This window comes from Callithrix jacchus, chromosome X, assembly GCF_049354715.1.
Source record: "Callithrix jacchus isolate 240 chromosome X, calJac240_pri, whole genome shotgun sequence".
Taxonomy (NCBI): Eukaryota; Metazoa; Chordata; class Mammalia; order Primates; family Cebidae; genus Callithrix; species Callithrix jacchus.
In genome coordinates this window covers 18,440,350-18,466,451 of record NC_133524.1, presented here as the reverse complement: position 1 = coordinate 18,466,451, position 26,102 = coordinate 18,440,350, and the positions used below count along the sequence as shown (strand labels likewise).

The 26,102-nt window shown below is 41.1% G+C and overlaps 1 pseudogene; it reads left to right on the top strand.

The window, feature by feature from the left end:
* The first annotated feature begins 4,203 nt into the window (after nt 1–4,203).
* On the top strand, nt 4,204–18,291 carry LOC100395450 (protein Mdm4 pseudogene; annotated as a pseudogene).
* The last annotated feature ends 7,811 nt before the right edge of the window (nt 18,292–26,102 follow it).

Sequence of the window (26,102 nt, the reverse complement as noted above, 5' to 3'; positions counted from 1 at the left end):
GCGTTTTGACAGGCATCAAGATGTCAGGGTTTCAGTTGAAGAAGACATACTTTAGACAACTGTGTCAATGGAGCACACATTTGACAGTTTATTGTTCACTTTAAGAGTCATTTTTTCATACTAAGTGTACATCTGTATGTCTAGTGTGTCTCCCTTCTTCTCATCCCTGATTCCAGCTTACCACAGGGCTCTAACACCAAGATCCAAGAAACTAAACAATCGGCCATTTTAGGGGATGGCCCCAAGTGAGGAAGCTGGGCTGTGTTTGGAAGTTATGAGTGGAGGTAAAGCCAGAATAGGTTTGAGCCACATATCTTAGAGTTAGAAAGACCAGTTAAAATTATATTTTCTTTTGTTTCAAAGTAACGAAGACTCTGGTTGACTTGGTTCTTGTGGGTTTAAGAACATGTGTGAAAATCATCTTCTTCTTTACCCTCAATACAGCAAATGTTTTTGAGCACTTAATATGTAGAAGGCACTAAGTGCCTTATATGTATTGACTTATTTAATCTCCACAAAACACTAAGTGGGCATTATTATTAACCCTATTTGATGGATAGGGGAAGGGAGAAGTCAGATAAAAGTGTTGGGAATCTTGATCTCGTGCTTATGCCTAAAAGGAAAAGAAGGAATGGCAGTACGGGTGGCCTCATGGGAAGTGGACTGGAGTTGTGGAGCCTCTTCGTTGGTAGCATGTGGCTTCGTGGCTGTTGCCTGTGGGCTTGCCATTCCTGTGACTCCGTGCCCTCATCCTCGACACTTCTGTGCCTGCTCCTGCCAAGCAGCTGGTTCACCTTCTGGCCTGCTAATCCTTTGGTTTCTGTGGATTCTACTTTTTCACTTCTGCCCTCACCCACCTGTCTGACTCTAACTGTACCACATCCCCAGGATGACTGGGGCTGCTCCAGTCAACCATAGTCATCCCTACTTCTGTGAAACTTTTATTGAATCCACCTCTTGGCTTCTGGTCACCTGTAGATCTGTTTCCCTTTGGTTATGTGTCCACCTCTGCCCAATCTACTTGGCCTGCAGATGAAGTCACGTGGTAACAGCAGCACGAACTCTCAGTAAGGAACTACCTGAAGGCAGGGAGCATTCAGAGGGGCCTATAGGTGTGGCTGGTGGTAAGAGATGTGAGATGCACAGCACCAAAAGAGATCTGCTGAGGATTCTGCCAAGAGTCACAGAAAACGTCAGTGGCCTTAAAGAGTATGGCCATATTTGGCCCTGCTTCCTTATTCCATTGGCTTGATTGCTATGGGAATCAGATATTCTAGAAAAATCTGAGTATATTTGAAGCAGACAGTTGCCTTCCCTCTATTTCAGGGGCACCGAGTAGAGGGGCTGGAAGTCTTGGGGACATGCCTAGCAATGAATGACTAAATCCCACGCATGTTTTGTAGCCTGAATTGAATCTTGAAAACTATATTGGGCTCCATGTTTGAAAAGGGGTGAAAATAGTGACAGGCTTTTTTTTTCCTTCATATACTTTTGAAATTGAAGAATAACATACATAAAGACAAGTGCACAAATCATAAGCATATGGTTCACTGAATTTTTACAAAGTAAACACATCTGTGTAACTACCAGCCAGATCAAGATATATAACAGGCGGCTTTTTTCATGGCTCTGAAAGTGCTCATTACCATTTGATAGTTTATAAGTCCTAGGATCACCAAATACACTTTCAAAACAATTGGATCAGCACATCATTTTTGCATAAACTAAGCCCCAGAGTGGTAAAGTGTCCTGCATAAAGCAATGTGGGTAGACAGAATCTAGTTTGGGGATTTGTTCTGTTTTTTCCAAAATATCAGACAGTGTTTCTGTTGCTTAACGAAATCAGTGCCTGTGGATAAACCATCCCACCTCCCCACTTCTCCCATTGATCTGCTCTACATGCTATATTAATTTTTCTTTTCTTATTTTGTGTTCACTTCATGGTCAAGTCGCCCAGGATCCTGATTTTCCCCAGGATCTCCGTGCCTGGTGCACAGAAAGATAGCTCTCCTCTCATGTCACTAGCCAATGACAGTCTGTGGACATGTGATGCACATCAGCAGAGGGCATGGGGTCAGTGCCCACCCTTCTGCAGAGCGCCTTTTGCTCCTTTCCAGTCCCATTAGCATCTTGAGAAATTGGAACTCACTCCAGCTCAGGTCCTCATGGCAGAGATGACTAGCTAGACACCAGGATTGCCCGTCACTTCCATTTTGTAGAGCTGTGACTGAAAGCAGCTGCCCAGCCAGGGAGTCCGTTTCCCACACTTCAGGGGATCCCACTAGAAGACTGCCTGTTGCCAGTGAAATGTGAGTAGAAATACATTTTGCCCTTCCGGGATAAGGTGTGTAAGCAGCAAGTGTGCCTTCTGTAGAGTCTCTTTCCCCAGCCACTGACTCTGAGGCCCTTAAGCACGCTGGAAGAAGTTTGGGCCTCTGACGGAGACAGTAGAAGGCGAGCTTCTGAGCAAGAGCCCTGGTATTGGACTTGACCTTAGTGAGAAATCAACAACTAGTAGATTAATCCACCGAGATTCTACTGTTACCATAATTAATGCAGCTATTATAGGGATGGAGGAGGAGATTGTAACATTTTTAAAGGCTATTTATTTTTTTAGAGATAAAACCTCACTTTGTCACCCAGACTGGAGTTCAGTGATACGATCCCAGCTCACTGCACCCTCAAACTCCTGGGCCCAGGCAATCTTCCTGCCTCAGCCTCCCCAGGAGCTGGGACTGCAAGTGTGCACCACCATGCCTGGCCAATTTTTTACAAATTTTTTTTAGAGATGGGATCTCTAAAAAATTTTAGAGTTGCTCAGTCTGGTCTGGAACTCCTGGGCTCAAGCAATCCTCCTGCCTTGGCCTCCCAAAATGCCAGGATTACAGGCATGAGCCGCTGTGCAGGGCCAGCTATTGTTTTTTAATCATCTTTTTTGCTTTTTCCAGCTATTGAGGACAACCAGAGCCCCCTTACTTGTACAGGAAGGACAATTCCTAGACATTAAATACAGAAAGATAAGGAACTGACCGTTTTTTATTTTAAAAACAAAAAGAAAAGAAAAAACAAAGAAAATACTTCCTAAGATCATGTGCACTTTTCAAGATTGTTTTCAGGAATCCCTGAGGTGGTGAGGGAAGGTTGGTCCTCATGGAGCAAGGGAAGCCCTAGTTTCAGTTCCGCTGAGCTCAGCTTGGCACCCTGCACTTCCTTGTTTGCTAAAACACTGGACCATCACCTGTATCTGTGATACGGTTTTTATCAACAGAAATGCAAATTTCTCTTTGGGAAAGCCTGTCAATAAAGAAAGTGACCTTTATTCATAGTGTCCTCTGATCCATTTAAACCAGACAAGCTTTTCAATAATGGAAACTTGAAAATTAAAAAAAAATAGACGAGAATATGACAAAGGAGCACCCTTTATACCGCTGCTGTTGGGAAAGAGTAATAGTAAACAAGAATGACGGCACTGGTTCATTGAGTTTTCATATTAAATAGTCACAGTGGGGGTGCCAAGAGAATGGCTCCCTGCATTAGACTTCCTGAGTTCAGATTCTGTCCCTACCATGTACAAGCCAAATGACCTTAGGCAAGTTAGTTAACTTTTCTGTGCCTCAGGATCTCCATCCATAAAGTGGAGCCCACCAGAGATCCCTCTTAGCATTGTGAGAATTAAATTCTTTAATACAGATAAAGCTGTTGGAAAAGTGCCTGGCACATAGGAGGCCCTATGTAAATGTCAGCTAGTATGATTACAAGTCTTTGGGGCCCAGATTTGTCTGTGGTATGTCTGGATTCATGTCAGAATATAAAAAGAAAACCAAACAATTGTTTCACTGGGTCAGATTTGGATCTTTCTGTTTCTCCAAAGAATACTAAATGGGTGTCTCAAGGATCGGGAAGTGGGGAGAGCTTGAGGGATTCTCTTTTGACACCAGGACTACATTGAATTAGCAGCATACGAGTTTATAAAACATCAATGTACATCAAAAATTTTAAACACTCTTTGACTTAATAATTCAATTTTGGAGAACGATCTAAATATATTCTGTTCAATTTGTTTTGCATTTACAAAAGTCTGTAAGGCACAAAGGTCCCCTTGAATATCAAAATATATAAGATAGCATTAGATTATAACCCAAACAATAAAATAAATATCCTTAGTCCATACTGACATAAATGAATTATTGAATGTATCAGCAAATGGTGAACGAGAGGCCAGTCTTCTATGCAGAAGAATTTCAAATAAATCATGTCATTTCTGCCTTCAAAGGGGTGAAGCGTAACTCCCCATTACTTAAGTGTGGGCTTCACAGAGTAACTTCTTCCCAAAGAGCACAGTATGGAAAGAAGGTGAGGGAAGAGTAACTTTACAGTGGAGAAACCTGGCAAACACTACCTCAGCCAAGTGACCAAGGCCAATATCAACAGTCATAAATCATCTTGATGGTACACATCCTTGATATAATATGATTAAAAATGGCATGTTACCTCTGTGATCTTTCTCCTGGAAACCCATAACCCCAATCTGGCCATGAGAAAAACAAATTCAGTGGAGGGACATCCTGCAATATACTTGAACGGTACTCCTTAAAACTATCAAGATCATTCAAAAACAAGGAAAGTCTAAGAAACTATCATGGCAAAGAAGAGGCTAAGAAGACATTACAACTAAATATGATGTGGCACCTTCATATTCAGAAAAAAAGGGCATTAGGTACAAACTAAGGAAATCTGAATAAGCTATAGACTTTAGCAAATAATAACAACAATGGATGGAGAATATTGGTTCATTAACTGTAACAACTGTTCCATACTATTGTAAGGTGTTAATAAGAGGGGAAATCGCTCAATTTTTCTGTAAATCTAAAACTATTATAGAAAAACAAAGTACATTCTATTCTCATTATTTGCTTTAGTTATGTTCTATAAAGTCACCAAGAACACTGACTTGGTGAATATTGAATTATTACCTCTAGTTGTGAGCCTCTGGTCACAACGTTTTTGGATCAGTAAATAACCTTGATTCCTGTGTGTTTCTGTTTAAAGACACCTTCTTTAACATGCATTGTTGACTCATTAACATTAAACTCATAGCTAACAGCTGTCACTCCTGCCTGGACAAAGCTTATCTAATGCATGTGGTTCCTCCATAAGGCATATCACAGTCTTCTTGGTTCAGGGATATTAGACAGCACTTCAGACACTAGATAATACTTTAGTACTATGCGTGGGGGGCCATTTTAAAGAGTGAATCATCAACAAAAGAGCCCATAAAAATACAAAAAAATGTGGCACTAAATAGAATGTGAGAAGGACACTTGTTTAAAGTTTGAGAGCTGAAACAAGAAGCCAAGAGTGTCACCGCATTCGACCACAGCTGGGAATGTGCACATTGGGCAATTCAACTTTTTAACTGCTCTGTGCCTGTGCATGCTCACTGATGACGATATTGATTTTTGAATTTCAGATAAATTCTAGCAAGTAGGTAAATTCACAACTAAAGAATCTGTGAATAATAAGGATCAACTGTATATTGTTAAAAGCCTATGAATATGCTCCATGATAGCCTTAGTTCTCGGCATAAGCCTTTATAGATCTTATTCTTAAATTTGCCTAACTCTTTAAAGTTTATCTGTTTATTTATTTATTTATTTTTGAGACAGAGTCTTGCTCTGTTGCCCAGGCTGGAGTGCAGTGGCACGATCTCGGCTCACTGCAACCTCCACCTCCCATGTTCAAGCAATTCTCCTGCCTCAGCCTCCTGAGTAGCTGGGAGTACAGGCATGCACCACCATGCCCGGCTATTTTTTGTATTTTTTTAGTAGAGACAGAGTTTCACCATGTTTGCCAGGCTGGTCTCGGACTCTTGATCTAGTGATCTACCTGCCTTAGCCTCCCAAAGTGCTGGCATTACAGGCGTGAGCCCCTGTGCCTGTCCTGTTTATCTATGTATTTAGCCTATAATACCTATGCTGTCCAACATGGTAGACATTGAGCCACATGTCACAATTGATACTTTAAATGTGTCTAGTCCAATTGAGATGTACTATAAGGATAAACACCAGACTTTGAAGATACAAAAAAGAATGTAAACTATCTCATAATAATTTTTATATTGATTGTATATCGAAATGATACTGTTTTACTATAATTGGTTAAATAAAATGCATTATTAAAATTAATTTCACCTGTTTCTTTTTACTTTTATAATGTGATACTGGAAAATCTAAAATTATAATATGTGGCTTGAATTTTATTTCTATCAGATAGCACCAATTTATTTTAACTCAGGGGAAAATTAATTCCAACAAGATATCAGTAGCATGGGAAGGACATAGGACTATAGAATTCTTCAACAGACCATTTCATCCTTTCCTTTTAGAAAGATAAGATTTACACAGGTGAAGAGACTTGTCCCTCCTGTAGTCCCATACACCAATAAATAAAATACAACAGCCTACAGACTCTTTTAAGAGAAAAACAAGATTGACTGTTCCTGAATTGAAAGAAACCATTTTTTAAAGATCTTGCTAGATTTCTGTAAGTAGGGCTGCCAAATTTAGCAAACAAAAATACAGGGTTCGCTGCTAAAATTTACATTTCAGATCAACAGTAAATGTTTAAGTATGACCCAAATATTTCATGGGACATACTTATGCCAAAAAAATTATTCCTTGTTTATGTGAAATGCAAATATAACTGAGCATCTGTGTTTTCAGTATGAGTATATCCCATACACTATTTGGGGACATGCTTATCCTAAAAAAAGTATTTGTTGTTTATCTGAAATGCAAATTTAACTTGTGTCCTGTATTTAATCTGGCAACCCTACTTACTATAAAGCCTTTGAGGAAAGAACCTTTTGGCTGATTTCTTCCAGGCACTTATCTTTCTATGTTTCTCCAAGGAAGAGCCCAAACTAGTGAGTCATTCATGGGCTCCATAATAAAAAACGGAATCTCCAGATTTGCCTTCCCATCTGCAGGCTATCTTGGCTGTCAATGCTATCTTTCTAAACAGCCAACTTACCCAGGAATCAAGCTGCAGATCTCAACTGTCCCTCCCAACCTTTATAATCAATTTGAGTTGGGCAAGGTGCCAGCTTCAAAAAATTACACAGAACCGACTCTTGTAACTATGGAGATAAGAGGGGAGGAAAAGCCCAAGGAAACAAACAAGCTTTCCTCTTCTTTACAGAAGCTCTTCTAAATGGAACAGGCGGCAATTGGTACAAACATGCCAGCCATTTCCTGGATGTGTATACATATCAGAGAGCAAGGAAGAAGTTAACTGGGTTTTATGCTTTATTATTTTCTTTCCTTCATAACTATTATTTTGTGGTACACTAAAGGGGGTGGTAATGGAAGTGGGCCATCCAGTGTGCAGGCAAAAAGGGGGTACAGGCTCCTGTAAGGAGTTTATCGCCAGTTGAGAATTTAGAAACAATAATAAAACTGACTGAAAGTTGCTCTGCTTTTTATTACCCCAATGTTCTGGCAATTCTAAACAATGTCATTGATAAAATACTCCTCCCACTGCACTTCCCCAACCACTGCTGACCCCAGACTGTTCTCATTTTAAGCAATGCCATCAACTATTTTTTTTAAAACCTTCCTTATGGAGCTTTTCTTTACTGTTTTGGGGATGGTCTGGAGGAGGTGGAAGGGAGGGGAGAGGAGCTATATGAGGGTGGGATGCTTAAGTGATCAAAACAGCATTTCAATGAATGGAGAGTGCCCTCTCATGCACTACTGTCGCTTGAGGTTTCCAAGGAAGGATGGGCAATATGATAGTAAAAGGAAAACTGGACTCAGAGTTGGAAGATCCAGGTGTAAGATGTGGCTCAATATCTCTGTAGGTGTGACTGAGGACAAAAGCCATGTCCTCTCTGAGCCTCCATTTCCTCCTGTCAAATAGAATCTCTAACGACTTCTCTTCCTGTCTACTTCACCTGGATGTTTGAGTAACTAAGAGATAAAACATGCGAAAGAACATGTTTTTCAAATTGGAAACTACTTTACTGATGTAAATCACTGTATTCACTTTAACAGATATCAAAATAACAGTGGCTTCAACAGGATAGAAGATCTGGTCAGATGAAAGTCCAAGCTTGCAGGCAGTTGATGGACGTAGAATGACCTTATTCCTCAAGGTCAACTAAGGACCCAGATTTTTTTTTTTCTTATTATCCCTGTCATCCCACAGGGTGTCTTCCTTATTGTCAAGGTTGAAACTGAATCACCACTTACCACAACCTCATTCTTACCCACAAGAAGAGAAAAGAATAAATGGAAGATGAGCAGTTTCCGTTCATAGCATGATCCAGACATTACACACGTCAATCTGCTCCTTCTCATTGGTTAAAACTTAGTCACAGGGCCTCACATTGCTGCCATGGAGTCTGGGAAATGTAGTCTCCAGCTAGACAGCCATGTGTCTGGCTAAAAACTGAAGGGTCTATTGCCAAAAGTTGAGAATGGATATGGATATGCAGTTCTGTAACAGTTACTGTCATTATTTTTCAAGCTAGTGGATAAAAGGTTGTTTCTTTGTTTATTTGTTACTTCATTGCTCTGGGGAGTGAGACAAAATGGAAGTCCCATACTTTCAAAGCAGCTAATAATGAATTTGGGACATATATCAATGTAAGTCATCCTGGTTTAAATGGAGAAGTGATTTCCAGAGCAATGGATTTCAAAGCACTTTCACATGAGGTCTGTGTGCGACTGTTTCCAGGAGAAACATTAGACCACGTTGTTGTTGTACTGACTCTCTATCCAGTCACTCAGCAAGCTCAGAATTGAGAAAGAGGTACATCATCTGGTTAGTGCCTTATCATCCTTGAGGCCTTGTGTCACTGCCTCCATAATTAAACACAGGCCATTAGCTATAACCCACTGCACCCACATCAATTATGCCAGTTTGGATAACAGCCACAGAAACCCTTCTTTCCTGTCTTCTGCCTCTCTGGAAACTATTCTGGTCGCATCACACAGGTGTAGTTAGAATTGCCTTGGCTTTTAGAAGATGTCAAATTAGCAAGGTTGTTATGTCATGATGGAACAGAAGCCTTATTCTTCCATATGCTGATTAAAAGGTAATTTAACCTCTTCCAAAGGTGGTCTAGCCAATCCCCAGCAGTATTGACATTGTGTTAATGAGAAATTGCTCTCCAGAGTGATAAATTAGCCCTCCCAGACTAGTATGCAAACCCGTTTTCACTAGACGGCTCGGTCTTAAAGAGCAAATTTGGTGGTTTCATCACCCTCTGCCCCCACCCCCATTAAATCTGCACAGACTGATGCACTGTATCTGAAATCCTGGATCTGTGCAGATTAAAATGCATACATATAGCCTCCCCAGTGATGCTAACTGTCCCGGCTTGCTATTTTCTGGCATGTGCTAGACCGAGTTGAATGTAGCTCAGCAGCAATGGGGCTGCTTAATACACCTCATTTATTAGAGATAAGAAACTCAATTTGCCATAAGAGAAACGAGAATGAAGCCAAAAGGTCTCAGGATGTGGGAGGAGCCTTAGCGCTCACTTAATGTAACACTTTGGCTTTACATATGAGGAAGCTGAGGCCCAGGGAGATGAAATACCTTGGCCAAAGATGTGGGAAGCTTAAGCAGCAGAGATGAACTAGAATCCATTTTCTCAGAAAATGATGTCATTGTCTTTTACCCTCCTCTACCCATCCTACCAAACTGACTATTAGCTACACACCAGTTGTCCCATCATCTAGAGATACCCATTCTACCCCCACTGGTTTTCTTCCCAGATGAAGAAAGCACTCTTCTTACTTGAGAATATAAACTTGACTTCCTCTAGTGCAGCAGGCATAAATCTCAATCCACAAACTCAGGTGAGCAAAAAACACTGCATGTCATTATTTTTAATAAAGCAGCCAGCCTCATCCTGCTAAGCTGGTGGAAAATTCAACCCCAGACATTCTTGGGACCTTTCCCTTACTCTTTGGAATGTGCTAAGGTTCTGCCTCAAGGTGTGCTAAGTCATCAGAGTGACCCTCAGGAAAATCCAAAGGTATCACTGAGATGGAACAGAGCCAGGCCACAGGGTCCCTTCAGCTCCTCAGATTCTTCAGGTTCTTGGCTATGCTGGGAGCTGGGAAGCCTTGGTCAGCCAGGAGCCTAAGCCTTGTTCTAGCCTCTCTTCCCTCAGCTCAGTTGTCTGAAATCCTTCTCCTCTCCTGGAACTGTTAGGATGAAGAATATAGATCCCTGTGGTTCTCCAAGCTCTCAAAGTTGTCTCTCTTGTCCCCAGCCTAAGAAATTTCTCTTTAGTCTTAGGGAAATCCTTCTTGATTCTCTCAAAAGTATTCTTTCTTGCCTTACACTCGCTAGGACACCATAACAATTCTCTGGAGAGGCTCAGGATTTGGAAAACAAAAGCCAGGAAGGGAAACATTTTGTAAAGAACTTCTGTTCTTCGTCCAACTGCAAACCTTTGCCATGGCAAAAATGTAGAATAGGGAAAGAACAACCAGGGAGGGGAAACAGAAATTCTCTCTCAAAAAATTATACTGCATAGGGTGATTTAAAGTTCCATGAAAGGGGAAACAACTGAAATTCCAATTTAGTTTCTCTGGTGAAAGAAATGCTGGGAGAAAATTTTCCCAGCTCCATCTTGAAAAGAGCATGAGAACCATGGGGTAACTTCTTTGCAGCAATGGCTGCCCCAGCTCTTTGGTCTTCCTCATCATTTGATTGTTCCTTAACCTTGCTACCTAGCTGCAGATGCCACCATATTTCAAAATCAACTATGCCCAAGGTCCCCACTGTCCTATTTGTCCAATCTAGCAGCCAACTCTTCGTCTTTATCCTCTTTGACCTTCTTCTCCTGAAAATTCTTTGGGGGAATGGTTGGTGGCACTGGATCTTACTGGTTCTTCCTCTACATTTCTGACCATACTCTCTTTTATTCCTTTTCTGGCTTTTCGTTGATTCATTTCCACTAATCAAAAAGAGCGGATATTGGCCACCTTCTCTTTTGTGTCCTTTCTGTCTTTCTCCTGAATTTAACCTACTCCACGACTTCTATTGTCTTTAAATCTCATCTTTAGCCTAACTCAAGTTCTTGAATTCTAGACGCAAAATCCCAACTGCCTTTTGCTTGTTTCCTGCTGGATATGTTACCAGTACTTCAAACTTGCCATGTTCAAAGCCAACTCATCTTTCTTCCCTAAACCAGATTCTCTTTCTCACTTCCTTGCTCAATGAATGTTATCACCATTCTTCCAAATTTTGAATCCTTCTTTGACTCTTCCTCTCCATTGTCCTTACATCCATACTGTTTGAATCTAAATAGATTTTGCCTCCTCAGTAGAATAATAAAAGTATGGTATGAGAAATACAGAATAAAGTGGAAATAGCCCTTTTCTCCTGGATGCCACTTTTTCATTAATATCATATAGCATTATATTAACCATGGTTTTCATTCTAGCCTTTTTCCTTCCATAATTTCTTCTACACAAATATGTATTTTTACATAAAACCTGTATTACTTAGCACTCTTGCTTGTTCTCCAAACATTAATACCTTAATTTTAATAGTGACTGGCTTTTGATTTTCATCTTGTTTCATCTTTAAGGTTGTAGGAATGGATCTTACAACATATGTGCGGAAGTTCACCTCCAAAACCATCTATCTCATGACTCTGGTCTACCAATCGAAGAAGAAAAATAAGTGTATGGATTTTCTATATTCACGTGAGTGCTGTTTAGCACAGATTCTTAACACCGCAGTGGCATGTGACATAAAGCACGGGCTGAATTCATGTCTCTGAGGGTGGACGAGGGGCTCTGTCCATTTCCTCTGGGCTTACTTTGCATCTGTGGGTTGGTCCAATGAGGCTGGGCTTAGCTAGGTGGCTCCACTTCAGGCTACAGTGGCTGTGATGGCTCTGCTCTATGTGCCCCTAGTTTTCCTCTTAGAATTAGTAGACTAGCCAGCATGAGTTCTTCTACTTACAGTGACAGAAGCACAGGACATGAAGGAGAGATACTGAAGGCCTCTTAAGGCCTAGGCTCAGAATGGACATTCTATTGGACAACACAGATCACAGAGTCAAACCCAAAGTCAGAAGTAGAGGAATACATTTCACTCCTTTTGTGGGAGAGACACACATGCCAAAAGGCATGGAGGGGTCGTTTCCCACACTAGCAAACTCTTGCCCTCCTTATGTTTAGCAAACCCAGGGCTGAATAGCATTCTTGTCCAATTTCTGACAAACAACTGGCTTGTCCCAGGATCTGGCAAGATTTGATTAATCTCTCAGTCCTGGGTTTGCCAAATCTACTTTCTTCACCCTTTTGAAAATCAGAATAATGATTCTCCATTTTAAAACTTCAGATCATAGTCAATAGGTCTTTAATTTAGTTTGCAAGTTCTCTTGGTTCTCTAAGATTCCGTTTTATTGGCCCCAAAGAGACTATCTTTCAAATTTTTATTTATTTGGGTCAAAGTTGCCTTTACCCTATTCATTATAAGGAAGACAGTACTTGACACAAAGGCAGCGGAATATGCAACAGATATTTACTTCTCATAACAGTTTTCATAGTAGGAATTGTCCACCTGGCCTATATTGAACTTTCAGGCATCTCAGAGAAAGGCAGAGGGGCATTTTCTGGTAGGAACAGAACCTTGGTTATCTATCCAATCAGCAAAGAATCATCATTATTTTCCAGTATCGAATATTTTATATATGATGTAAGGGAAAAATGGTGCAAATGTTTCAAATTTGGAATTCAAAGTTAAGATAAAGTCAATTTCATGTTTGATAGTGATCTGTAACAAGCATTCTACAGTTATTGGCTATGTACATATTATGCAATATTCTGAAATAGTCCTCCATCATCTTTTAAAACCAAGTGATTATAGTCACTGTTCATGATGATTATCATGAGTGTTGTAAAAATGTTTAATTCTAAAAGCGGTGCATGCTGTTCCTAGATCAGATAATTTCAATTTCATATTAAAAATGTCATTTATACACAAGAACACATCTTATTCACTGATCTTCTTGGAATGATGCCTCCATCTTTTATCTGTACACGTGTCTTCAGGAAAATTAATAATGTTTGGGGTTAGCATGACCTGGGCAGCTAGGAGATCCAAAAGACTAAAGATTTGAAATACAGTTACTAACAGTTGTTCTTCTGCAGACCATTTGCAAGTTTCCATCACAGCTTGCTTTGTCTTTGTGTGAATGAGGAAAAGGCACCTTTTTGGGGTACCTGCTCTGCCTTAGGAAGAAGTGCTTGGATTTCAGTGCCCCCCCAACCTCCTCACTTGGCGCCCTTATGAGGGAATCAGCCTGAATAACCCTGAAAAGAAGGGTGAAACTGTTGATGGCCCCTCTGGCAGGAGAGGGAGAGAGCAGGAAGAAGAAACAATAGGCAAGGCGCAGAAGGTTCATGGCAAAGGATAGAGACTGGGAGGAAAGAAAGGAGGAGAAGCAGAGGAGATATGTAGGTAACAGGTAGTGTTAATGATGATAGCAATAATAATCATCTCAAATATCGATCAGACCTTTATGAAGCATCCAATACTCTGCTTGACACTTCACATGCATGAACCCATCAATCCTCTTAAAAATTCAGAAATTTATTTGCAGATGGAGAAACTGAAGCACAGAGAGGTGGAGAAACATGCCCAATGTCACAAAGCTATTAAGTGGCATAACCAGGGTGTGAGCCAGGCCATGTGATGCTCCCTCTTAAGCATGTGAAGTGATCACTGCAGAGCACATGATGTACCGCCCACACTGTTATGACATTCCAACTATTACTGGTGTGCATGCAGCACACACGCACACACAAATAAAGAAACACACACACACACCGTGGGCAGGAAGCAAATTACCATTGCCATTGCCATTACTATGTGCACATAAATGAATTGGCCTCGGGTGCCTCTCTTTATGCTTATTTGAAAACATTTTGATGAAATGGACATTTTGCCAATGCCCATACTTAGGGTGACCAACTCATCCCAGTTTGCCTGGTATTTCAGCAGTTTTGACACCAAAAGTCACCCGTGTCCAGGGAAACCCCTCATTCCTGGGCAATCGGAACAGCTGGTCACACTACCCATACTGATATTAAGAACCAACTGTATGTTTTGTTATTTCTTCCCACTGAATACACAAGGGGGCATTGTAACCATTCAGTCATGCATTCCTCAAACATTTATTGAGCGCCTAATCAGAGGTATGATTGCTGCCCAAGAGCCTAGTTCTGAGGATGGGGCAGGATGATAGGAACGTGAGAAAGAATAAGATATGGGTATTCAAGGGAGCAAACACACCCAGAGGCCTTACTATGTGCCAAGCACTGTCATGAGCACCCTTACACTTTACCTTATTTGTTCCTCAGAAACACCCTATGCAGTAGTTAGTTACTATTATCATCCTTGTTTGAAAAAAAAAAAAAAGGAGGCAAAGAGAGGTTAAGTACCTCACCTGACATCATGCAGCTGGCAAGTGGTATCAAGCAGTGTTTGAATCCAGGCAGGCCCTCATTGCTCCACAGCTCATGCCTCTAACTGCTATGCCATGCTACAATGGAACAAAAAAGGACTCAAACCCCATCAAGGACCTAAGCCCCATCTTCATGGCCTCAGTCTCTCTAGCCCTGCTCAGGGGTTCTTCCCTAGCCCAGTGGTTCTCAGTCCTGGCTACACATTAAAATCCCCTGGAGAGATTAAAAAATAATATGATTTCTGAAGGCCCCAATTGTAGATGCTTTGACTTAATTCAGCTGCTTTGGCCTGGGCAGCAGGATTTTTAAAAGCTCCTTATGAGGATCTAATGTGCAGCTGGGCCTAAGAACCTAGATGGCTAGACCCTACCTGTTAGCAAACTGAGCTACCCAGAGACCTCTAATCCACTGCTTCCAAATTTTAATGTGCAGCTCCATCAGCTGAGGACCAAATTAAAATGCAGGTTCAGTAGGTTTGGGACAGGGAGGACCTAGAAGGCAGTGCTTTTAACAAGCTCCCGGGGGATGCTGATGCTGCTGGTCCATGGACCACATTTCAAGTGGCAAGGATTTTAAACCAAAGTGTGGTCCTTAGACCAAAAGCCTCAGTATTCCCTGCTTATTAGAAATGCAGGCTCTCAGGCGCCACCCAGAATCTGCATTTTAATGTAAATTTGATCTGAGGAAACACTGCTCAAATCCTGAGCTCTCCTACAGGTGCTGGGGATGAATTACAAATATGCCAAGGTATTGCTTCCCCTCTTAACAACTTGCACAGTGACTCCTGGGGTCCAGCTGCAAGCAGCCTCATTGACCCCATGTGTATACAAATATAAGTTTCAGTGCTGGTAGCCATGGAGAAAAGGTTGGGAAATCCTGCTCTAATAGTCTTACTGCCCCCTTCCCTCGCGGCCCCAACAAGCCTTTGCTCACCTTGTTTCTCCCACTCCGGCAGACTCTGACGGGCCTCACCCAATTCCTGAAGGTCCAGCTCATGTCCCAATTCCTCCTCCATGGAACCATTCCAACTTTTCACATGGCCATTTCAACCTCATGGACTTTTCCTTCACATAAACACATACTGGCACCTCCTATGTGCTAGGCACTGTTTTAAGCCCATAACATTATTAACTCACTTAATCCTCACCTTATAAGTCAGAAAAACTGAGGCACTAAGCAGTGGGGTAAGTTGCTCAAGGTCACACAGCTAATAAGTGGCAGTGTCAAGATTCAAAAAACCCAGGTAATCTGTCTTCAGAATCATGACACAGACCCCTTCTCACTTAGAGAAGTATTTGCAAATAATGCAGAGTGTGAACAGTGAAGAAGACAGATCAGTTTCCCGTGGCTGCCATAAGAACGGACAACAGACTGGGTGGCTTAAAACAACAGAAATTTATTGTCTCCCAGTTCCAGAGGCCAGAAGTCTGAAATCAAAGTGACAGCAGGGCCACGCTCCCTCTGAAGGCTCCAGGGAAAAATCTTTCTTTGCCTCTTCCTGGTGTCTGATGCTTGCCAGCGATCGTTGGAGTTCCTTGGCTTGTAGATGCATCACTCCAATCTCTGCTTCCATCATCACATGACCTTCTTCTCTGTGTGTCTCTGCATCTTATCCTCTCCTTATAGGGGCATCAATCAGTGGATTACAGCCCATTCTAATCCTGTATGGCCTTATCCTAATTATATCTGCAAAGACTCAATTTCCAAATAAGGTCACATTTTGAGGCTCCAGGTGGACATAAATTTTTTTTTGAGGGGGACACTTTTTAACTCAGTACAGAAGTGCCCAGAGACTGTTTCAAGGCAGAAAATGTATCTTTTATTTTTTTTAAACTTTAAGTTCTGGGATACATGTGCAGAATGTGCAGGTTTGTTACACAGGTATACATGTGCCATGGTGGTTTGCTGCACCCATCAACCCATCATCTACATTAGGTATTTATCTTAATGCTATCCCTCCTCTGGGCCCCCCACCCCCCGACAGGCCTCTGTGTGTGATGTTTCCCTCCCTAAAAAAGGATGAGTTCATGTCCTTTGCAGGGACATGAATGAAGCTGGAAACCATCATTCTCAGCAAACTAACACAAGAACAGAAAACCAAACACCACATGTTCTCACTCATAAGTGGGAGTTGAACAATGAAAATGTCTCTTTTAAATGCTCAGCTCCTCACTGTCTCAAAATACTACTAAGGCCTTAGGACCTGTGACTGACACCCTCCAGTTTCGGCTGAAGAGCGACCCACAGAGCAGCGATAAGCTTTGATCAACAGACTCAAATGTCTTTACTGCCCAAATATCATTTTCTCCTTCTGCCTCATGTTCAGCATCTGATAGTGCTTTCAGGTTCTTCCCAGAATAAATCAATCAGATTGATTTTACACGTATAACACATAAGATCAAAACAGCCATTTTTTGGTGTTTGTTTTGTTTTAAAGACACAGGGTCTCTCTCTGTTGTCAAGGCTGTAGTGCAGTGGTACGATCATAGCTCACTGCAGCCTTGAACTCCTTGGCTCAAAGTGATTCTCCCAAAGCACTGGGATTACATGCACAAACCACTACACCTGGCTCAAAATGGCCACTTTTGAAGGTTTTACAGGGAGCAGGTGCAAGGTGAAATGTGGTTGTTGGAGTGGTCAGGGAGTATCCAGGCCACTGTCTAGTGGGGAAGCAACTTATGATCTGCAGGAGCGGCCTGTGGCAATACTGTGGTGTTATGGAGGTCTTTGGGAGGACTACTGGATGTCAGCAATTCTCAATGAAAGATCCAAGCCCTGTCTTTGATAAGCTAAGAATGAATCTTGTCACCACCAGTCTAGGGCCATGGGATGGATATTCCAAGCCAAGACCAATGGAAGCAATGTACAGAGGAAAGTTCCAACTCTAGGAAAATAACAAAAGAAGGCAGGTTTCCCATGCTGTCTACCTCACCACAGAAATGCAGAAATCAGAGAGAGAGGTAGGTCCTGCCGTTGTTTTGGTCACTCTCAGGTGACTTGTGGTTTTGGAATTACTCAATACAAAACAGACAGGTATTGGAATAAAAGTAGGAGCTACTGCTACTGATAAAACAAGTGAAAAAGTAGGGAATATGAGTGACAAAAATGTGATTGAAGTGGGAAAAGAAATGACCTTGAGGACTCTCCGCTCTTAAAAGATGACACTGATATGGAAGTTACTTCTGAGGATGTGTGGTAGTGTTACTGAGTATAAGAAATTTAACCCTCCAAACAGGAGGTGTTTCTGTTGCAGGGCCTTGAGGAAAGATTGGTATTCAGACTCTTCTAAGTTACCCCATTCTCTCTTCATGCCTGTTATCACTGCTATACCCCCCAAAACAAGGAAAATGAAGGAAAAAGAAAATTATGTCTCAGATTACCAAAGAACCATTACAGTTCCAGTTGTTAGAGCCAAAGATCTATATGTAAAGGAAGAAAAACCCCAACTTCTTCCCTGCAGCTCAGCAGATTTCTCGGATTTGGTTCACAGTTCTGAAAGCCTAGAAGCCGTCTCAAGCCCAGGAGAACAATCAGATAACCTTTCAGAACAGAGAGCAGATACAGAACACATGGAGAACGGGCAAAACCTCTGAAAATCATTCAACATATGTGAGAAAAGACCAGGAGACAGAAATATTATTCATGGAAGGACAGGCCATCTTGTTATTTATTTACACTGTGCCAGAAGATTAAAGAAGTCTGGTTTTCATGCCTCCTTTGCAAGAAGATTCAGCTGGTTATTAAGGTTTTTATGGCATGGCTGAATCGGCGAGTTGCAGGGAAGTGATAACCAGGACCAGGTCAGAGATCAAACTGCCAGTATTGAGCATCTCTACTCAATGTAGCCCACTGTGTCTGCTCCTTTGTTCATGGAAACTTTTGTGTGCCAGGGTACTATCCCCATCTAAATTCATATAAATTTGAAAGCAATTCTTCAGAATTAGATTGATTTCGAAACTCCATTTACATAAAAAATTACTTTAATCACTATATTCTTCCTCCAAAAAAGAGAGCCTAAGAGGAAGCAATTAACAAACAGAAAACTGCATTCATTCGCCACATTATCTGAAGAATAACCTTTTCTCTAGCTAATACTTATTATTCACTCTTCTTTTTATTATTTTTCTTTAGAGAATGTTCTGAAGCATAAAAATCCAAAGTGGGGATTTTTGTTTGGTTTGTGAGAAAAACCTCAAGATAACAAGAAAATATAAATAATTTGATGTGTTGTGGGTCACTTTACCTTGCAGTCAAGTTGCATGATATTAAGAAATCAAAAGAAAACATAAGAATCTTGAAAAACAAGAAATTTGTTCCAGCCAGGCACAGTATTTCATGCCCGTAATTCTTACACTTTGGAAGGCTAAGGTGGAGGACCTCTTGAGTCCAGGAGTTTGAGACCAGCCTGGACAACATGGTGAGACCCTGTCTCATCTATAGCCATACCACTCTGAATATGCCTGATCTCGTCTGATCTCAGAAGCTAAGCAGGGTTGGGCCTGGTTACTACTTGGATGGGAGACCCTGCCTCTACAAAACATTTTAAAAAAATTAACATGGCATGATGGCACACCCCTGTAGTCCCAGCTACTCAGGAGGCTGAGGTGGAAGGATTGCTTGAGTTTGGGAGGTTGAGGCTCCAGTGAGCCACATCACACCACTGCACTCCAGCCTGGGTGACAGAACGACATCCTGCCTCCAAAAACAAAGAATAAAATAAAGAAATTTGTTCCATGTATGCCTAGAACAATGATTATCAAACATTTTTACTAACGTGCCCCTAAAAGAATTTTGAAAAACTGTAAACTCCTTTGCACACTTTAGAAATCAAGGTGTAATTAACATAAAATAAACGATTTTTTAGCTTTTATTTTAGAATAAATGGTATGTGTGCAGATTTGTTATATAGGTAAACTCATGTCATAAGGATCTGATGTACAGGTTATTTCATCACCCAGGTACTAAGCACAGTACCTGATAGATATTCTTTTCTCATCTTCTCCTTCCTCCCACCCTCCACCCTCATGGAGGTCCCAGTATCTATGGTTCCCTTCTTTGTGTCCATGTGTCCTTGTTGTTTAATTCCCACTTATAAATGAGAACATGTGGTATTTGGGTTTCTGTTTCTGCATTACTTTGCTTAGGATAATGGCCTCCAGCTCCATCCTTGTTGCAGCAAATGACATAAACTCATTCTTTTTTATGGCTGTTTAGTATTCCATGGTGTATATATATATATATATATATACCACATTTTCTTTATCCAGTCTAAGGTTGATGGGCATTTAAGCTGATTCCGTGTCTTTGCTATTGTAAATAGTGCCACAATGAACTCAAACATGTATGTGTCCTTATAGTAGAACAATTTCTTTTTCTTCAGGTATATACCCAATAGTGGAATTGCTGGGTTGAATGGTAATTCTGTTTTCAGTTCTTTAAGGAATTGCCACACTGCTTCCCCTGCTTCCCACAATGGCTGAATTAGTTTATTCTCCCATCAGCAGTGTATAAGTGATCCCTTTTCTCTGCAACCTTGCCAGCGTCTCTTATTTTTTTAATAACAGCTGTTCTGACTGGGGTCAGATGATATCTCATCATAGTTTTGATTTGTATTTCTCTAATGACTACTCATATGGGACATTTTTTTCATATGCTTGTTGGCTGCAGGTATGTCTTCTTTTGAAAACTATCTGTTTATGTCCTTTGCCCATTTTTTAACAGGGTTATTTTTTGCTTGTAAATTTGTTTAAGTGCATTATAGAATCTGGATATTAGACCTTTGTTGGATGCATAGCTTGAAAATATTTTCTTCCATTTTGTAGGTTGTCTATTTACTCTGTTGCTGGTTTCTTGTGCTGTGCAAAAGCTCTTTAGTTTAATTAGATCCCATTTGTTGATTTTTGCTTTTGTTTCAATTGCTTTTGGTGTCTTGATCATGAAATATTTGCCAGGTCTTATGTCCAGAATGATACTTCTTAGATTGTCTTCTAGAGTTTTTATAGTTTTAGGTTTTACATTTAAGCCTTTAATCCATCTTGAGTTTATTTTTATATATGTTATAAGGAAGGAGGTCCAGTTTCATTCTTCTGCATATGGCTAGCCAGTTCTCCCAGCACCATTTATTGAGTAGGGAGTCCTTTCCCCATTGCCATTGCTTCTTTTGTCAGATTTGTCAAATATCAGATGGTTATAGGTGTGCAGTCTTATTTCTGAGCTCTCTATTCTGTTCCATTGACCTATGTGTCTTTTTTTGTACCAGTGCCATGCTGTTTTGGTTGCTGTAATCCTGTAGTATAGTTTGAAGTTGTAATGTGATTCCTCCAGCTTTGTTCTTTTTGCTTAAGATTGTCTTGGCTCCTTAGGCTCTTTTTTAGTTCCATATGAATTTTAAATGGTTCCTTTTTTTCTGGTTCTATGAAGAATATCATTGGTAGTTTGATAAGAATAGCACTGAATCTGTAAAATGCTTTGAGCAGTATGACCATGTTAGTGATATTAATTCCTCCTATCCATGAACATAGAATATTTTTCCATTTGTTTCTGTCATCTCTGATAGCTCTGAGTAGTGTTTTTAATTTTTGTTGTAGAGATCTTTCACCTCCCCATTAGATGTGTTTCTAGGTATTTTATTTTTCTATGGCAATTAAATATACAAATCTTAAGAGCACCTTTCCTATGTGTTGTAGACATCTGAATAACCACCACCCAAAACAAGGTGTGGAACATTTTTATCACCCCAAAATATTCCCTTATACCCCTTTCCAGAAAGTCCCCCAAAACATTTCCTGATTGTCACTCTAGATTAGGTTTTCTTTTGCACATCTTTGACATCTAAGTTTTAAAAATACATTTAATTACTTGCAGAATGATTAGCTAAAAGTTTCCCACACTTCTTCAGTTAGGAATGAAAGTGAATATTGGAGCCACCTTGTGTATTATTTGCAATTTTTTATGCACAGAATTTTACTTAAAGATGTCTAGTTCTCACAGTTTGGTCCCAAGTATCCAGGCAATCACTTTTGTGCTCCTGATTTATTATATCCTGAATAAAATAACCTCATCAGAATGGTAGGAACATTTGCAACCACAAGCTTAGTGTTCAGACTGAGCCAACCATGTCAGCAGTGCCCTTTCTAGGATGCTGTCAAGGGAAGAGGGGCATGTTGGGGATTAGGGAAGTGGGGGGTTCCCTGCTACATTTGACTCTTCAGTTGGCATCTGAACTTGAACCATTGGAAAACTGTCTGTGGATGAGCTATTTTATTCCCCAGGTAGACTGAGATATAATGATAAGAGAACAGATATTGGAACAAAAGACCTGGGTAGGGGACTCAATTCTGTCATTACTGTGCGATCAAGGACAGAGTTCTCAAACTTTCTGAGCCTGGGTCAAATGGGACTAAAACCTATATCCCTGGAATGTTCCAAGGAAAATGTTAGGTAAGAATAGTGAAAGTGCTTTGTAGAATGTCAAGTTCTAATCAGTGAGACTTTACTATTCCTTTAAACGGGTGCTAACTTTTCTACTTCTTTTAATTCTCACTGAACATTGCATGTAGAGATCTCAACAAATATGTGTCAATTGAAGGATATATTTATTTATAATAAATAACAATAAGGAGTTAAAATTATTGTTTAGGGAGTCAAGAATTTATTGATTAAATTCTCAACACATACGTGAGTATGGAGTTCTTACATATGCTTAATACACAAATATAAGGCACAAGAAACAAGCCACGTTCCATTTACAAGGGAACGAAACATTAATTTCTACACTTTAGTAATATGAAGATCTGTACAGAAAATTGTCACCACTCATTCTTTTCCCACCAGTAAAATTAAGTAATGCCACATAATATAGCCTCTCTTTCTATCCTTAATCATACCTTCAGTTATCCTGAGAACTGTTCCAAATATTTTTATGGTTATATAAATTGTAAAGCTAAGAACAAGAAATGCTATTCTAGTAAGGGTATAATGTAGTTGATCTTATGAATCTGGATAATTAATACATTCACCTAGAAAACCATTATTAAGGTTCCACTATGAGCCAGGTATTCAGGCAGGAATTGGATATAACAACAAGATGGTGAAGGAGATGCTGGACAAGATGGGGTAAGCCATTTACATTCTACCTGTCTTACTACAACTAAAAACTCTGGGCAGGAAACAAAACCACAACAATTGTCTGAGGACCGAAAAGTAAGTAATAGTAGGCAGATTGGCTAGGAAAAGCAAAACGTGATGAAGTCAGTGCAATGGTGAAGTTCCTGTTTTTGTTTTTGTTTTTCCCTCTTTTATCTCCCAGTTTTGACCACAGGGTGGCCCAAGTTGCAGAGTTGTACAAGTGGCTTTATCTACCTTGGGACTCCTCTCTTCCTTAGGTCCTCAGTCGTCTCTACTAAGATGAAGAAAAAGAGAACAAGAACCATATGTGATAGGTTTTTATGGGCCAGGCCCAAAAGTGGCACACATCACTTCTGCCCACATTTCATTGGCCGGGACTCAGGCCTACGGCCATCCTTAGCTGCAAGGGAGCATGGGAAATGTGTCTAGCTGTATGCCCAAGAGGAAAGTAAAATATAGCTACCAGTCAGTACTAAAAAAGTCTGTGCCACATAAGTGCTTTGGTAGGAAAAAGGTGTACAGACAGCTTTGTGAACATAGAGGAGGAAATTCTAAATCAGAGTGGGGAGAAAGAGACTAGAGAAGGCTTTCTGGACAGGACATGAGTTTTGCAGGAAAATTAGAAGGGGAAAAAGGGGGAGCATGGGAGGTGACCATAGCATGTAAAAGATGCGGAGGCAGGAAATACACTGATGAATTTGGGAGACCCCACATGGTTCTCTCTTCCTTGGGCAATGGCTGTGCTATGGTTTGGTTATGGTTTGTTTGTCCCCAGCAAGTCTCATGCTGAAATGTGATCCCCAACATTGGAGGTGAACCTGGTGGGAGGTGTTTTGATCATGGGGGTGGATCCCTCATGAATGGCTTGGTGCCATTCTCATGGGAGTGAGTAAGCTCTCAGTGTTAGTTCCTGCAAGAACTGGTTGTCGGAAAGAGCCTGACGCCTCCTCCTCTCCCTCTTGCTTCTGCTCTCACTGCACGATCTCTGTGCATATCAGCTCTCCTTTACTTTCTGCTGTTAGTGGAAGCTTCCTGAGGTGATCACCAGAAGCAGATGCTGGCACCATGCTCCTTGTACAGTCTGCAGAACCATGAGCCCAATAAACCTCTTCTCTGTAGAAATTACCCAGCCTCAGGCATTCCTTTATAGCAACACAAACAGACTAAGACAGGTTGCACGGAGAGAGAGCCAGGAGATGAACCTGGAGAGGGAGGCAGGGGCCAAGATTTAATCCAGAAAATTCAGTAGTGTCAGTGATGGATGTGGAGCAGAGGCACAATAGATCCTGATTTCCCTTTTAGAAGGAGCCTGGTACTGTGTGGAGGGTAGATGGAGGCAGAAACAAGAGTTAGGAGACTTTTGCACTGGTCCAAGCAAGATGCAAGTTGGGCTTCAGGTAAGCAGTGGAGTGCAGTGATGGGATCAGGTAGGAGTTGAGATATTCATAAATCAAATTCAATGGTACTAATTGCACTTATGGTAAATGAGATTATAAAAAGAGTAAAGGAAAATTTCTTTGTTTCATTCATTTGTCGGTTTATTCCTTCAACAAATATTTTCTGAACATCTATATGTGTTCCTCCAGGTGCTAGAAATACAGTGAATAAACAAGGAATGTTCCTGCCCTTAAAGAGTTTGCATCCTGGTGGAAAATTTTAAAACGTTTTAAGTAAATATAAACTTATAGCGTGATTAAGGTTGCCATTCTTTAGCAGATAATACGTTGTGTTTGAGATCCTTGTGTGACACCTGTGTGGAGATTGTTTAATTGAATGTTATTTCTATGAGCCTGTTGCTTCGGAGAGAAGCCTTGGCCACAGATGTAGATTTGGGAGTCATCAGCATATGGATAGTTGCAAGTGGCAAAAAGAAAAACAATACTGACTAGGGCATGCAGAAAAGGGAATTCATTGGCTTAGGACACCAAAAAGCCTGGGAGTTGTTTCTTTGGCTTCAGGAATAGCTGGATCCAGAAGTTTATATGATAATTTGGGGGATTTTGTCTCTCTTTTAATGTCCTGGACTTTCTTGAGCATGATGGTCTCTGGCAGCCTCAAAGTCCCCAGTTTACATTTATTGGTTCAACAACCCCATCAGAGGCTGTGGGCAGTGCCTCATGCCTGTAATCCCAGGCTGAGGCAGGTGGATCGCTTAAGGCCAGGAGTTCAAGACCAGTCTGGGCAACATAGCAAGACCCATCTCTACAAAAACGTTAAAAACTAGCCTGGCATGGTGGTGCACATCTGTAGTTCCAGCTACTTAGGAGGCTGAGGTGAGAGGATCACTTGGGACAGGTAATTCAATGCTGCAGTGAGGTATGATCACACCATTCTACTCCAGCCTGGGCAACAGAGTAAGAACCTGTCTCAGGAAAAAAAAAAACAAAACAAAAACCAGAGTTGCATTTTTGTTTGTTTGTTTCCTGTAGTTCTAGCAGAAAAATCTCAGTGAATACTTTCTGGCCCATTGGGGGTTATATGCCTATTCCTGAACCAAGCACGGTAGCCTGGAGTTGGAATATTCTGATTGGCCATGCCTGGGTCACAGACCCAAACTTGTGACCATGGGTGGGGTGGGGTTAGCTTCCACAAGTGTGTCCTTCCAGAAAAGAGAAATTCTGGTACTAAGAGACAAAGACTAGAATGTTCCCTGCAGGTAGAAACTGAGGTTTTAGATATTCATGAGATCACCCTTGGATGACGTATAATGAGAACCTTGAGCTGATGTAAAGTCCTGGGAAGCATGACACCTAGGAGTTGAATAGAAAAAGATGATCCTGCAAAAGAGACAGAGGAGTGGTCAGAGGGGTAGGAGGAGATCCTGAAGCTACTGATGTCCCAGAAACGAACTCGGTCAGTTTTGAAAAGGGCTGAGTGGTTAATGATGTCAACAGTCACAGGGGAGTCAATGGAAAGGAAGAGAGGAGAGGCTGTATTACAATACCCTGGGCACAAAAGACTGTGGGGGAAAGCTAGACAACACCCCTCACAGGCTGGAAGGTAGTGTTAAGGAGGAGCTGGTAGAAAGCACACCAGATTGTTTGGGAGGAGGATCCAGGGAGTTTGCAAAATCAAATGGTTCTAAATGTCTCAGCTTCTCAAACTAAGAGGCAGACATATCTAGAGGGTCAGGAAAGCCATGGGATGAATGCAGGACATTTCTCTTGATTTTATTTTTATGCAAAAATTTATGAGGGCTCCCATTATTTATTTAAGAAAACATACTACTTTGGGAGGCCGAGGCAGGGGGATTGCCTGAACTCAGGAGTTCCAGACCAGCCTGGGCAACATGATGAAACCCCATCTCTACTAAAATACAAAAAAATTAGCCAGGCATGGCAGCGTGTGCCAGCTACTCAGGAGGCTGAGGCAGAGAATTGCTTGAACCCAGGAGGCAGAGGTTGCACTGAGCTGAGATTATGCCACTGCACTCCAGCCCAGACGACAGAGTGAGACTCTGTCTCAAAAGAG